At 45.4% G+C, this 15,801-nt stretch overlaps 1 protein-coding gene across 2 annotated transcripts in view; it reads left to right on the top strand.

The window, feature by feature from the left end:
* The window catches only part of LOC138580989 (serine/threonine-protein kinase NLK2-like), a 370,858-nt gene that overhangs the window by 88,867 nt on the left and 266,190 nt on the right, over positions 1–15,801 (top strand). The window lies entirely within an intron of this gene.

The raw sequence follows: 15,801 nt of genomic DNA, 5'->3' as shown, positions 1-15,801 counted from the left end.
GGGGACTGCAGTGGAGTAGAAGCACAGGAATGCAGCTGCTTTTGTACACTGACATTTATTCTGGTATGCTTGCTGCACTTATACACTCTGATATGCAGTGTGGGGGATGATATGATATGGCAGTTGTAACGCGCCTATACACAAGTGTTTCAAGGCGCGAGGATAGATGCTGCTATTAACATGATTTTTAATATCTTATTATGTGAGTAACTGGTTTTGACAATCAGTAAATGTGCAACAGTACCAAAACATTCTGCTGTTTTCTGCTATTGGTTGTAGCTAGTATTAGTGGTAATATTTACTTAAATATATCTAGTTGTGGTGCTGGTATAGCAGCAGCACTAGTACCACTGTGTGTGGAAATGGTACTCTTAGTACCACTGGACATGCTGGGTCTGCTTGTAGAAGTAATAGCTGCTGGTCATGTTACTACTCAATACAGGTATCTAATAGCAGCAGTGCAGTCAGTAGTAACAGTAGGATCAATAGTGGTCCTAGAAGAAGCAGTAGTTATGAAGTCGGAATAATTATTGATGCAAGTAGTTATAGTAAAGGAGTGGTATGGCACTTATTAGTGTTGTGGCAGGCATGTCCCAGAGAAAGTGGCATCTGCGTGTCTGGCAGGAATACTGGTGGTAGTTTAAGTCATCCTTATAATGTGAACCAAACACCCTTCATTTATAAAGGAGTTGTTAGGCAAAGTTTGTATGCAGTACCCTTTGGGACCACTACAAACACACCTAGGACTACAGGTCTAAGCAAAACCAACCTTTGGTATAAGTCTGTACTACACAGTTTTGTGGCAGTGTTGCTGAGCAGCCAGGCTTATCTCAAGAGGGGAATGTGTGCTGTAAGGATGTTAAACAGAGGCCTAGAATTACAATTATTCAAACAAACTCTTACCCTCAAGGTTTCTTGGCAAAGCACTTATTTATTTCACAGTCAGTTATAAAACATTCACTAGAAGGAGGCAATCTATATCATACAAAAATATACTTCAGTACTTCACAATATCAGGTTCTGAAGCATTTAAACTACTTTGAAGGAGGAGCAAAATGGCATGCAGAGCGTTTGAAGTAGGAGGAGCAAAAAGGCATAGGTTAATAAAAAGAATATTACAGTTATTCGTAAACAGTGCAAATAGTTTGAGATCACCAGAGGAGTCAATTCAATGCAATAGGTTAGGCCAAAGTCAGTGGGCTAAAGTCTTGTATAGGGACGGAAGTTCTGGTAGTTAAACAGAAAAGTCTTTGCCTAAGTTCCCACAAGTAGTTTGTAAAAAGATTCATATGTTGGGTCACAAGCTGACTAGGCCTGCAAGTTGTCAAAGTTGCAAGCACTTTCGCAGTGAGAGGTAAATTCTCTCGGTCGGGTTTTCACTGTACCTTACAATGAAGAGAAAGATGCAGCTGAAGACTTCTGTTCCTGCAGATCTCGCTGTTCCTGATCCTCGGTCGTGGGGACAAGAGGGAGGACGTCGGGGGACTCCTACACTGCACGGGGACTGGTCAAAAAGCTGGCAAAGGCAAATCTTCAATTCTGGTAGCTGTAGACAAGCACACAAACTGGTGTCCCTCTCCCTGGCTATTTGGTTTCCTGCAGCACTCTGAGGAAAATACAACCAGCTCCAAGAATGGTATCCAGGTGGCTTATGAGTTGATTGGTCCCACCAACTCAAAGGGAGAAGTCGTCCTTGAAGGGCTTCTCTGTCGAGATGAACTAGGCGATTTGGACCCGCAGCAGGGCTTCACCGGGCAAACCAATGGTCCAGGAGTTGCAGCAGCCGTCCTCTTCCAGCTCGTCTTCGGTTCTTTCATTCCAGTGGTCGACTCTACATTCCAAGCCAAGAGACTCGCCTTTTATCCAGTTTCTTCTCATTCATTCCAGCCTAGCTGCCACTCACTGAGCACGGTAGCTGTCCTTGCCGGACAATCAGCCAGCCAATCGCGCCAGAGTGCATTTGTGTGTCCTAGGAGACTAAGCACAGGGAGTTTCGGGCACCTAACTCCCTTCCCACCCCAGACACTCGGGCGCCATGTCTTGAAAAACATGGCTCCTGTGATTTAACGCTACCGGTGTTCGCGGTCGGGTAAAATCATGGTAGTTCGTTGTAAAACCTCTGCCACCAGCCATTTCGAGAGGGAAGGGTGGCATTTAACTGATACATGAGTTTCTATACATAGGGGATACTAAGTAACCCCTGCAGCACGCTATTGTAAGACAGGGTGTGCTTGGTCTAGGAATTTGGAAAGACTAGTAAAGTCAATTTCACTTTATTTTCTCTGGGAAACAATAGTTTATCCCAGAGAAGGTATTTAAACCTTGGTACAGCCTAAAAGGATTCCCTGTGTCACTGCACTGAGGGTGCCATGTGACACAATTGAAAAGATTATGCCTATGGAGTTGTCTAAAACTTCACAATCAAAGAACACGAGTAAAACGGTGTCTGGTCAAATGGTCGAAAATAAAAGATCGAATGACCATTTGATCGAAAGTCAAATGGTCGAAAAAATAAATTGTGAAATGTTTTTATTTATATATTTTTTTAGTTTTGTTTGGTAAAAAAAATAATATAGAAAAAGGGGGGGTGGGGGGAACCCCCCCATAAAAAAAAATCGACCATTATTTTGACCATTTGACTCTCGATCAAATGGCATTCGATCATTTGGTTTTCGACCAAATGACCTACAACCGAGTAAAATGCATTCAAAATACATGAGTGGGGGGTAAAAAAGGCTCTCACACTATCCAGGGAAGCAAAATCAAGTCCTCAGAATCCAGCAGTTGCTTGGGTTCTCTAAGGTGAAGGGGAATTAGCACATTTATGAGAATTCTCCCTAACACTCGCCCCCACCAGACTAAGGGACAGGAGCATTTAATCCACCCTTGGATGAATCTGCATTAACCATCTCAAAGGTTGGTGGTCTGTCTGAATCACTAAAGTAGATCCATACAAGTATGGTTGAAACTTCTTCAGAGACCACACAATGGCAAAACACTCACATTCTATGGTTGCCCACCTTGTCTCAGGTTCCTTCAGTTTCCTACTGATAAAACAGATGGGGTGTTCCCTACCTTTTTAACAGAGATTTGCACTCCTGTTGTTCCAGTGTCAGATTAGAAGAGAGATTAACACCTATATTCCCATCTCAAGGTTGTCCCCTGAGATCAGGTAGAGGTTCATTCTCCTCCTCCTGAGCAGAAGCTAGAAGCAAAGCTCCCACTTCTGGTCTTGAGACATAGACTTTTAGATGGTTGGTTTGAAAGACCCCGGGATCCTCCTTAGGGTTGCCTAAGTCCACAAATAATTGACCTCCCAAGTTTTCCCACAATCTTGAAGGGTCCAATCCATGTGTAAGGCCCTCTGCCTTGTAGGTACCATAACCAGAACTTGCTGGTCTTGAGTAAACTCAACCATGTTGGCCTTCTGGTCATGCCAATGCTTCACCAGAGCCTGACTTGCTTTCAAGTTATTGGATGCTTCTGTCATTGTGTGTCATTCACCTCCGGAGACTTAGCACATGGTCAGTGACCCTCACTGGCTTGGGGGAAGGAGCACTCTCCAACCCCTCCTTAATTGGGGCCAAAGGACCTCTAACTGGATGACCATAGAGAAGCTCAACGGGACTAAATCCAACTCCCTCCTGAGGGACCTCTATAAGAGAAGGCATGGCAGTAGAAGGTCCCACCTTCTTCTAAAGCACCTATCATGCTCTTCATAGTTCTATTAAACCTCTCTACCAAACCATTCATCTGGGTATGGTAGGCAGTTGAGAACTTGTAAGTCACTCCATAGTTTTTCCACATGTCCTGCATGTAGTGGGACATAAAGTTTGATCCCTTGTCAGAGATGACTTCCTAAAAAAAAAAAAAAAAAAACCTACCCTTGCTAAAAATACCAAGTGGGGCCTTAACAGCCTGTAACAGTCCTCATAGGTATGGCTTCAGGATGCCTAGTAGCATGGTCTACTACAACCAATATAAATCGATTGCCTGAAGAGGTTAGAGGGTCTAAGGGACCAACAAAGGTGCCACATTCTTGGCTCCACTCTTGCCAGATGTATGACAAAGTGTGACGGCTCCTACAGAATGTATCTACATAAGACCCCAACTTGGGCCAGTAGAAATACAGAGAAAGCCTTTCCTTGGTCTTCTTAAAGCTTAAGTGACCAGCTAAAGGGATCTCATGGGCTGAATGTAGAAACTTGGGTCTCACCACCTGAGGCACTAAAGGTCTTCTGTAGTCCCCTGGGATAGACTCAGTTGGTTCACTGTAGAAGAGGCCATCTTCCCAGTACAACCTGTGCTTCCCCGGCTCTTGCCCATCCAGTTGGGAAGCTGCCTGCTGGCAAAGTCCTTCAAGAGTAGGACACTCTTTGACCTCTGCTGAAGTCTGCCCTACAGGGGCCACCTTCTGCCAGCAAGACTGCAGCTCAGGATGGTCTTTAGGATCTGGATCTCCAACAGGAGGAAGGGCTTCTCCCAGCTCTGAATCTTCAGCAGTTGATTCAACCTTTCCTGGTTGTTCCTCGCACTCCGCCTCAGCTGGTGTAGCAGTCACAGGTGTGACTTTGGACAGTCCTCTCGGGGATGTCCTTGTGGGTTGCACAGGAGTGCTTTTTCCTTGAGACCTTGGGTTTCCCCTTTGTCTCCTTCATGGAAATATTAGTTAGTAGTTCCTGTGGACTGGGTGTTAAAGTTTCTTCTGTAACATCCTCTTGAGAGCCTGTTAAGGTGCTCTGTCTGGCCTTATTTGTCTGCTCCCGTTTCCTTTTACTAGGAGGACTGGGGGTGCTTGATGAGGGTTTTTTTTTTCTTGGTTTTTTCTCCCCCAATATGTTTTATTGAGGTCCAGAATACATGAAATACCAACAAACAGTCATCCGCCCTTACCAAGGGAGGCTGAAGGAACAAGTACATGGGACTTTTCAACGTTTTTAAATTATAACGGACTAGAGAAAGCAGAGCCAAGAAAAGAGAGGAAAAATAAACGAAGCAGAGGTTGATAAAACCCATTACCCTAACCCCTCCCACCCTGGGGCTCGTAGCTGTGTGTATCACGCAGGGACTGGCGCATACTGCAGGTATGGCTGCTGTCTCATGGCAGGCTGCCGTCGGTTGCGATCTTCCTCACCTATCGCGCCTCAGTCAGTGTCTGGGAGCACATCTGCAGGGAGTATTGTAGCTTAAGAGGCTTTGTTCGGGTCCCTCTACAGGTCATTTCAAGGCTGGGTCCTGCCTTACCTATTGAGGGTGCGAGCACACCTACCTAGACAGGAGAAATTGCAGGGCTTGCTGTTGCAGGCGCACCATTATCCTTAAAATATTCCAGGATGGGGAGCCATTGCATGTCAATGTTTGTCTGCGTTTCTTTGAGTATAGCTGTGAGGCTTTCCATTTCATTTCATAAATGTCTTTCTCTTTACGCAGCCAATCTGTTTTAGCTGGTAGGTGAGCCCCCCTTCCACTGGATAGTAATGCAAAGACGTGCTGCCAGGAGCAGGTGTCTGGGCATGTGCAAGAGTACGCAGTAACTCTCCTCAACCCTTTCCACCCCAAACGGCACCAACAGCGGGGAGAGAGCCCTGTTGATTCCATCAATGTCCTGCAAAAAAATAAGAATGCATGTTGGGCATACAGCCCTGGATCTCCTTCCAGAAGGTCTGATCTTTAGGACATTCCCACCACTGGTGCCAGTAGGTGCCAACCTGTAGACACCCTCTCCAGCAGAGTGGGCTAGCCCCATGTACATTTTTGTTTTGCCAACCGATGTAGTGTGAGGTGCCACTGGGTAAGTAGCACTCCTTTCAGTTGCAAATAAGGGAGCGGCCTGATCTTAAGGCCATGTTCCCCCCACTACAACCCACAGAAATGGAAATGCTGAATGCCCCGATAACCAGGGAGGAAGTCAACCAGACCATTTCCACTTTAAAAGCAGATTCTGCCCCGGGCCAGGATGGCTTCACCCCAGCGTTTTACAAAAGATTTCGGGGAGCCCTCACCCAGTTCTTGACAGTTATTTAACGATGTTGTAGAAACAGGTCAGCCCCCTCCCTCGTTTACTGAAGCTAGACTAGTTGTGATTCCTAAGGAAAGGATAAAATAGTTTTTAAGTCATTCCCCAGCAGGACTCTCAGGCACCTCACTTTGTTCACGAACAGGTATTCTTATAGCCCTCTTGTTGCACTGGATGAGAGCTGGTAGTCTTGGAAGCATTTGGACAGGCCCTCCAGCAAGTGTAGTGAGGCCTTTGGGTGCTTCGGAAACATCCTCGGGTTTGAAAAAAGTTTAATCCACCACTGTAATGCTGGCCCCAGTGTCTCTAATGGCAGGGGTCTCCTGTCTATTTACTAGTACGCTGTCCTGGTAATATTCTTTTGTGTTACCCGGAATTGAATTATAGACATCTAAATTCTGCTGTTCCCACAGACCCAGGGACACTAAAACACTGGCAGAGACTCCAATGGGATCTTCAGCCAGTACTTGAAAGTTACCACTTGCCATATATACTTCTCCCTCTGGGGAAAAGACAAAGGAGGCAGTGTGGACCCTTGAATGGTTACCCTTTCATCTGGGATCCCCTTTTACATGGTCAGTTGACCCACAAGCATAACATTTTCCAAATGTTTTGACGAATGGGGGCTTTTGCAGAGCTCCCTCTGGCTTGGCACCAGAGGTTTCTCTTGCCTGATTCGGTTTCCCTTGTGGCTTACCCTTTTTCTGTTGGGGACCTCTTTTGGATTGGAGGTATTAGAATTCTTAGCCATCTTTATTCTGCAGCTTCCCTTCATCCTTTTTCTGAGTTGCCCCCGAATCCTTGTGAGTAGCCCTGTTGGCAACCCACAAGTCAGCAGCCTTTGCTAGCTTCTTGGGCTCAAGTTCCTTAGAGTCAACCAAGTGCTGTCTCGGCTCAGCAGAGCAGGCATCAAAAATAGATTCTAACAAAAATAGATTTCTCATTCCTTCAAAAGTGTTAACTCTGAAACCCTTTACCCAACCATCTTAGTTCTTCAAACATTTGCACACCCATGTAGCCCAAGGGGTACCATCATGCTTTTTGAGGGTCCTAAACCTCTTAAGATGCTAGGAAGGAGTTTTCCCAAATCTAGCTATCAAAGCTAGCTTCATTTTCATACTCATATCTTTCAAGTACCTCCACCTCCATTAGAGCATCAGTTGCAACCTGGGGAGCCTAGAAAAAAGCCAAGGAATACGCTGATTCCCTGTGAAACCCTGAATCCAATAGTTATACTCAAAGGCAGCCAACCAATCCAAAATATCAAGCTTCACCTCATGCATACTCACAGCTTCCTTATACATGCAAGGTCTCTTAGGACTGGAAGATCTAGAAGACTCTGGGAGAGAACCATTTTCAAGAGACAATTTCTTCATTTCAAGAGCATGATGTATTTCCATTTCTCCGAGTTTGATTTCTTGATGTTCATTTCAGTTTGCATTTGGAGTCTTTTGAACTCTAACTCAAGTCTCATTTTTTCAAGAGAGACAAATTCTGGACTCAGTACTGGACCTTGTAGGGTACCGGTGGCTAAAGGATGAGGCTTAAGAGCTTGTTGAGGTGCAGAGGGGCTCACATACTGAGACAACGCTTCTTGCTCCTCAATAACTTCAGAGTTAGACTCTGAATCATTATCATCCTTATCAACATTTTCCACATTTGCTGAAGGAGTAGGTGTAACAGACCCACTTCTCAGACTTTGAAAATCCAACAATCTTTCAATCAATTCCTTTTTCTTTCCTTTAACAGGGAGGTTCCTTTCAGCTGATCTACTGTTAGAATGATCAGGGCTTCCTGTCTGATATTATCCATATGAGGCATGATAAAGTTACTTTTCTGTTGGTGCTTAGCCTTGTGAAGGTTACTATTTGAACAAAAGTTGTGGGATCTATTTACCCACTCAGCAGTACTGTCACACATCACCAAGCTGCACTTCAGCAGAACCAGCCAAATGGCTGTGCTGGCTCCTGTGAGCACCATTGCACCCAAACTGCGTTTTCACCGACATAAGGATGGCTGCACTGTTTTGCCAAAGCGCCATTGGGCAAGATGGAACAGGGAGCACCCCGAGAAAGGTTACTAGGGTTTGTTATTGTTTGTCTTAAAGAAATTGAGGGGAAAAAGCAGCGCTGTTTCGCTGAAAGCCCAAAATCCCCATTGTAAAAGGGAATATTTCACCTTTAAAATGATGCCGCTCTATTTTCCCCTGTTCTTCATCACACTACCTTTATCAAAAAGACCCTGTCATGCCCAGCCATATTCACATTGTGCTCCATCAGAAAAAGCCTTATTCCTGAATGGCAGGCTGTGCCAGCCAAATCTGAGAAAATTAACAAAAGCTTTACTTCAGCTGCACGAAAAAACTCTTAAACTTTTGCTACAAAATGTGAAATCACTGCTTGAAAAGGAATTCTAGCTTTCTGTGCCCTTGCCAGTTTCAGGAGACCTTTGCCTGGTACAGACCGTCGTGTAAAATAAACTGGCTGCAGGTACATAACAATATTGGGAAGTAGATGGAAGGGAAATCCCAGCAACTTTTACCATGTGTCAAAATGGGCTTATGCAAACGAGAAAAAAAATGCCTGTTTTTTAAAAAGTACCATGTTGAACAAAAACTTGTCTGTGCCTAGCAATGTAAAGGGGGTTGTTGCTGGGGAAACATATAGGGGATGTTTTATCCAACAGGTTTGTTTTGATCCAGGACAAATGACAAGAAAAGGCATTGAACTCATTGGCTGAATTTTGCAAGCTCCAGAACACTTATTTCCCTGCTGACTAAGCTAAGGCTTCCACCAAAAGGAAACGCACCTAAACTTCTAGGACATGAAAGTGATAATTGCTAGGTTGGAAAACTTTGACTGACCAAGACAAAAAGTTCATACTCATCAGACTTTGGTCTGGGCAGGGGCCAATTACAATAGAAATTCTGGGACAAGAGGATGTGAAAAAGAATCTCACCTCCTTGTGAGTTCTACAAACCGCTTCAAAGAAAAACTCCATGACAAACCCTGGACTTAGGGCGGTAGCTTGGAAGCTATGCCCGTATATGGGGAACAATACTGAACGTTTGTTTCCAAAGACTATTTTCTAAATAAAACTTGTAAGACTTTGATCTTTGCCATAGGACTTTGCAAAAAGCCAGACTGACCGAGCCTGAGCCCCCTCAACAGACTGCGGAGACCCCAGATGCAAGGAAAGCCCATCTTGACAGCTACAAACTGCAGTGTTTCTATTTGTGGTAGACACAAGGAGCAGAAACACCAAAGGGCCACTTGTTTGAATTTTGCCGGCTGTGAGCGGTGACCGTCCCATTGCAGTGCAGGAGTCCCCAGAAGTCCTCCCACTTTACCCCACAACTAAGGCCCAGGAACAGCGAGATCTGCAGAGCTGCACAGGAACAGAAGTCATCTGCTGCACTTTATCTTCAACCTAACGGTACTGTACAGTCTAAGAGAACTTACCCCTTGTTGTGTAGCCACTTGTCCTTGTTGGAGACTTGCTTGGTTGCATGTGTAGAGTTGCTTGCTGCTTCTATTTACTTCACAAGCCTAATCAACTCGTGGCCCTACTTTGATTGCTTCTGTGCTATCGAGACTTTTTAAACTTCGGAAAAGACTTTCTGCTTACCTACAAGAATAGCTTCAGTTGACCTTGACTTTTGCTAACTTAACATTGGCTGGCATGGCTCCCTGAATGACTCTTCTCTTTTGCTTATGAGTTTTGCCTTTCTTCCAGGACATGGTTAACTGACTTTGCATTTGGGGGTGGTTTTGAAAGTACTTACCCACTTAAGAATAGCTGTGTGAATACTTGTTTTATTCTGAACTCTCTTCTCTTTAACAATATTCTAAATGCAACAGCAATACATTAATACCAACAGCACCCTAGCTATCTATTGAAGTCACCTGAGGGTGTAGGTAGTGCCTGTGTGTCATCCCAAATGGGTACTTGCTGATTTAGAAATCTAAGAGTGTGTACTTTTGAAGTATATTTGCGTGGTGTTTTATATTGCTCCCTTCTGAAGAAGGCTTACTATAACTGACTGGTAAATAAATTAATAATTGTTTACAAAACCTTGTGTGTCAAAGTTTATTTGAATACTTGTCACTGTGAATCTCTGTGTAACTACCCTACAGCTCACATTGAGCCCTCTTGAGATAAGCCTGGCTGATCAACACGCTACCAACCTGTATAGTACAGACTTTTACCAAAGGTTGGGTTCCTCTTGCCAGGAGGTCAGGGTTGTTGTAGTGCACCCAAAGGTACTGCATAAAATCTTGCCTAACGAGGACCTCCCACCCAGTTTGGTAGAAGAAGACTCAAAGGACAAGCCATAAAGAGTTGGCAAAAAAACTGCCACCATTTTAGTACAATGGTAGCCAATGTGTGCCTTACCACATCTGCTACAGCAGCTTGCTTCTAAGTGTCACTTAAAATAGGTGGAAACCATCCACTGCCACCAGCCACTCAAATGAACTTATTGCTGTAATTAGAAAATTACAGGAGAAATGGAAAAGGGTTGTGTCCTCCGAGCACCGCATAAGGTGGTGGTGTGCTGATTCCACAAAATATAGTTAATTAGGATAAAGAGTATTCCCTTGTCCTTGGAAACAGTAGTTATCACAAGGAAAAGGGCTGCTCAAAGAGCTCCCAGCAACACTGAACAGAAACTACTGTCTGCTGCAATAATTAATTGGTGATGCCTTAAAGTGAAGGGAAGCATAACTCCATAAAGATGCAACCAAAAGGGATGATAAAGGTTCCCAGAGATAAAGTAAAAGACTGAGTGTGGGAAAAGGGTCCCACTCGGGATCACTGATTACAAAAAAAAAAACACTGAGTCAAGCAAAAAACTGCTGGGGGAACTCAATAGTGGGGAGAATATTGCACAAAAATGAAATTCTACCCAACAACCACCCACCCATTACCCTTTTAACTCTACTGCAGGGTTTTAAATTAGGATTTGGTGAGGAAGAGCTAAAACCAGCTCCTGGGTGTCTGGTATAACCCAGTAGGCAGGAGCCTAATGCTAGGGAACCAGGAGCGCGTGCACTGTGCACCACAAATCTAACTTGAACACGAGATGCAAGCTTTAACTTTTTGCACGTTACGTATGATCATTATGTTTAAATGGGCCCTAATTCTTCTTAAATATCATTCTCCAATACTAAGTTAATGTCACATATGCATGTTTGTAAGGTACCAGTAGGACTAGGGGAGCCAAAAGTAGCTCCTGGTAGCTGTTATTTTCAAGCTAACAAGGCTTTCCTAGCCTAGAGCCAAGAGCTAAATATATAGAAAAGCAGTGACATGTCAGCTATTCAAGTACATTCCCAAACTCCTCCTCCCATATTGTTTCCTCACAGTTATGAGCCCTCGTTCTCTAATGCGTTTATGGTGTCAATCTGATATTAATCCTGCAGCCTCAAAAATACCCCCCCCCCCCCCCAACTCCCCGGACCATCAACATTCACACTACCAAGGCAGATTCTCTACAACTCCTGTTTCTTGTTCCTCTTGCTAGTATGTTGGGCAGTTTTGCAAAAGTTCACCTGTGGTAGGACTATAGAAAACTCACTCTTAGATGTACAGGGATCCAACTCTTAGATTTGGCCTGAACTAACCAAAAGGTTTGGTAGCTATAGTCGAACAGCAAGGCTTAGTCTTGGAGGGAGGAGGGTTGTAGCAGAGTACCAAGACCTCTGTGTACACTTATTGTCAATTGGTACCTGGCGAAGGGAGTGTGGCAGCTGCCCAGACAATGAGGAGGCCTGGTAAGTGCAGTTCTCCCGCCCCCTGCGCTTCATTCCCCCTGCCCCATCCCACTTTTCCTCCTATTTAAGTCCCACTCCTCCCCACTTATCTTGTGCTGCGTTGTCCCTCGCTGTCACCAGGAACAGTACTGCTCCTGGCGCATCTCCGCCTCGCGACTGGCCGCAAGTTACCTGGCTGCTATTTCTTTTCTCGAGTTACACGGTTTACATGCCGTTTCTCATCTCAAGAAAAATACTATTACCCTGATACAGCATGCTGGGGTGCTAATGGCAATAGAGGGCCGAGGAGCGGGGGGGGGGGGCATTAACAGTGGGGTATTGCTTTGCTCTGGCTTGTAACAGACATTCTGGGGGCATTACCACACCAGCATCCCCCCTGTAGGTTCTGTTGCCTAAGGAAACTCGCACTGTAGTTAAATAAAAATAGAATGCAATATATATACTAGGGCAATGTTAAACTCAAAATGCGATTCATTTACGTAAGGAAAGTTTCACACACATATACAGTAGGACATTTGCTGTAGCAATACTCTGTTCAATAGTAGACCTTTATATGAGAAACAGTTGGATAACTTTGTGTAGGCCTATCTGGGGAATGAGAGTCTCAAATGTTAGATGGAGTCAGTGTGGGGACCAGTGACCCGTGGGCGACCGAGCAAAGGAAGGCAGATGCTGTCAGTCGCAGATGATGAGTTTCATAACAAGTGACAAAATTGGAATCATAGTGGCTAGGCAGGTCACCTGAAGGATTTCTGCCTCAAGGGTGGAAGTCCATGGGCATGGGAGAACACAGTTCTGTTGTTTACCCCAAAGTGACTGAAGAAGCTCAGGGGGAGTAATACAGTACTGGTACTTTCTTTGAGGAAGATGTCAACAGTGGGTCCCTAAAGGTAAGACAGCAGCTCCAGTTTGGGTCTCTGCCCTTGGCGGTTGGAGGGTGTACTTTTGACGGGAGCAGACGATCAGACTCGATCACAGAAATGCCCAGCAGCCGCTCTTTGCGGCACATGGTTGGAGAGGCCTGACACAGGCTTTGTAGCAACGACTGTTGTCACCCACCAGACTTTCTTCCTTGTCTCGGTCCTCGACTCTTCTGAGGGGACTTGTACGGTCAGGATGGACTCTCGGTAGGCCCAGGCAGATGGCCACGAGTTTACAGCCAGAACCGCGCTGGACAAGATGATGCACCACCGCAGTGCCAGTGGTCCCAGGGTATTCAGGTATTGCAGGCCTGGAAGGTCACAGCACTTCAATGGATGGCTCATAGTACAGCTGGTCTCGAGACTGGGACCATTCCAAGGGAGGAAGTCGTCCGGTCTAGATCTTCATTGTCGCCCAGAAGAGAAGGCTGGAGCAGCAGCGGTCACTCAGCTTTTGCGGTTGCTCGAAGTAGCCACAGACTTCTTCTTTCTTCTTCGCCGGAATGGATCTTTCAGTGGTCGGCTCTGGCTTCAGCATTAAGACCCTCACCTTTTTATGCAGGAACCCAGCCAGTCTGCATGCACGCAACATTCAAACTTCGGTTGGTGGCTTGTCCCAGGCACCCAGTCAGACTTGATCCAAGCAGACAAGACTGGAGGAGTTTCGGTGTCCTCCCAGCTTCCTGTCCTCCCCCACACACTGGCGCCTCTGGGCGGGCTTCTCAATGAGAGCCCGGCGAACACAAAGGAGTGAGCAGCACATCGCCCACCCAGGTTAGCAGAGGAAGGTGCAAAGGGAGGCAAGCCATCATGAGTTGGTGAAAAGACCTCTCCATGTTAGGTCAGTGGTGACCCATGTGTCCCTTACAGCTGTTGCAACAACAGTCTGCGTGTAAAATTCACAAAAGTTGGTAGAAAATATCTACAGCCACCAAGGCTTGCCACTATGATTAGATAGTTACAGGAGAAGTGAGAAAAGGGATACAATGTGTCCCCTCTGCACTCCACATAAGGTGTGTTGGGGAGAATTCTCATAAAATTTGCTAATTCCCTTCATCTTAAAGACCCCCAGCAACTTTTCTGGATTTTGAGGACTTCATTTTTTTTTACCTGGAGAGTGTGACCCTTTTTCCCATTCTCTCATGTTTAGTTTAGTTTATTATTTGATGATGCGCTCCAAACCAAGGGGTAGCCGGACGCAGCCATTGCAAAATACTTAAGCTTAGGTTACATACAGAGGATACATACAGAAGATGCATTACATGTGTTATTGACGTTTTTACAATACAAAGATACCCGAGATGCAAAATGTGGGTATCTCACATCACAAGGGCAATGAGATAGTCTATAGTCCGGTTTCAGAAGTAACATGATAATTATTTACAGTGGTTGATCCGGTCCTAGAGCGGGGGGGATCAGTTTGTTGGTCGTCATTGGTCCAGAGCCAGCTTTTCACGTTGCATCTAAATCTAGAGTAAGGTAGATTAGCTCTCAGTGCACTGGGGAGTGCATTCCAGGCATGGGCAGCTCTAACAGGGAAGCTTGCTCCACCCGCTTTTGTTAGTCTGAATCTGGGCGTTTTCAAGTAGGAGATGGTTAGAAGCTCTAGTGTGGTGAGTAGAGGATTTTCTGGTGAGTCTGGCCGAGATGTATGGGGGCGCGGTATTGTTCAGTCCTTTGTGGGTGAGAGATAGCGTCTTGAGGAGAACTCTCACTGATTTTTAACCAATGATGGTCTTTCCTGATGTTGGAGATGGTGTCTAGTCAAATGGTCAACAGGTCGACACAATTTGGTCTCTGAGGGGTATGTCCAAGGTTTATGACAGTTTTACTGGCGCCCGCATATAGGGCGTTACAGTAGTCAATTTAGACCTTACTAGGGCATTGGCTAGAGTGATAGTTTTGGAAAGGTAGGGTCTGCAGGCCTTGATTAATTTGCAGGTGTAAGCCGTGGAGGAGGCGAGGGAATTAACTTGTTTTTTGAGAGAGAATGTGGAATCGAGGTAGAAACCTAGTGTCTTTACTTCGGTTGCCACTTTAATTATATTGCCATCTCTGTTGAAGGTGAGATAATTAGGGCTGAGTTTTTTTAGGTTGGAGTCGGAACCCAGGATCAGTATCTGTTTTGTCGTCATTCAGGCAGAGGCCGTGGGAGGCCATCCATGACTGAATGAGGAGGTAAATCGTGTTTACTAAGGCTGTGTCTTCGACAAAGTTGCCAGATAGAGGTATGAGGAGCTGCGTATTGTCCGCATAATTAGTACACGTTACCCCCACTCTGTCAAGTTTGTGGAATAGTGGCTTAGTGATGATGATGTACATTGTGGGGGAGACACATGAACCTTTGTATTGGGTCCGCTGAAGCTAAGGGGGAGAACACTCTCATCGTACGGTTGGCTAGGAAGGATTGTTCCCAGGCTATAGCTTCACTTGAGAAATAGGCGGCAGACGCTAGGTGTGTTTTGAAATGTGTTTTACTCTTGTGTTTTCTTTGGTTGTGGAGTTTTAGACAACTCCATAGGCGGCGTCTTCATGTGTTACACAGCACCCTCAATGCAGTGGCACAGGGAAACCTTTTCAGGCTTTCCCAAGGTTTAAATACCTTCTCTGGGATAAACTACTGTTTCCTAGAGTAAGTAAAGTGAAATTGACTTTACTAGTCTATTTAAATTCCTAGAGCCAGCACACCCTATCTTACAATAGAGTGCTGGAGGGGTTACTTAATATCCCCTGTGTCTAGATACTCATGTAGCAGTCAAATGCTACCCTTTCCTCTCAAAATGGCTGGTGGCAGTGGTTTTTCAATGAACTACCATGATTTTTACGGACTGCGAACACTGGTTGCGTTCAATCGTGGGAACCATGTTTTTCAAGATGGCGTTTGAGCCCCCTCTGTAAAAACAGGTTGCGGTCTTCTTTTTTTCGCTATTTCTTTGTGGAAAGGTCCTTCTAGAGTTTTGCTCTGCGTGGCAATCCAGGTTTGGTTCCTATGTTCATTCGCCTTTGGCGGGCTTCAGGAGTGAAGACCGCCTCTGGTGCCCGAGTGTCTGGGGTGGGCAGGAAGTGAGGGAGGTACCTGAGCTCCCTGTGA

This window comes from Ambystoma mexicanum, chromosome 3p (genome assembly GCF_040938575.1).
Source record: "Ambystoma mexicanum isolate Mex_15411 chromosome 3p, UKY_AmexF1_1, whole genome shotgun sequence".
Lineage (NCBI taxonomy): Eukaryota > Metazoa > Chordata > Amphibia > Caudata > Ambystomatidae > Ambystoma > Ambystoma mexicanum.
The sequence above is the reverse complement of the archived record's forward strand: the minus strand, read 5'-3'. Positions and strand labels throughout refer to the sequence as shown.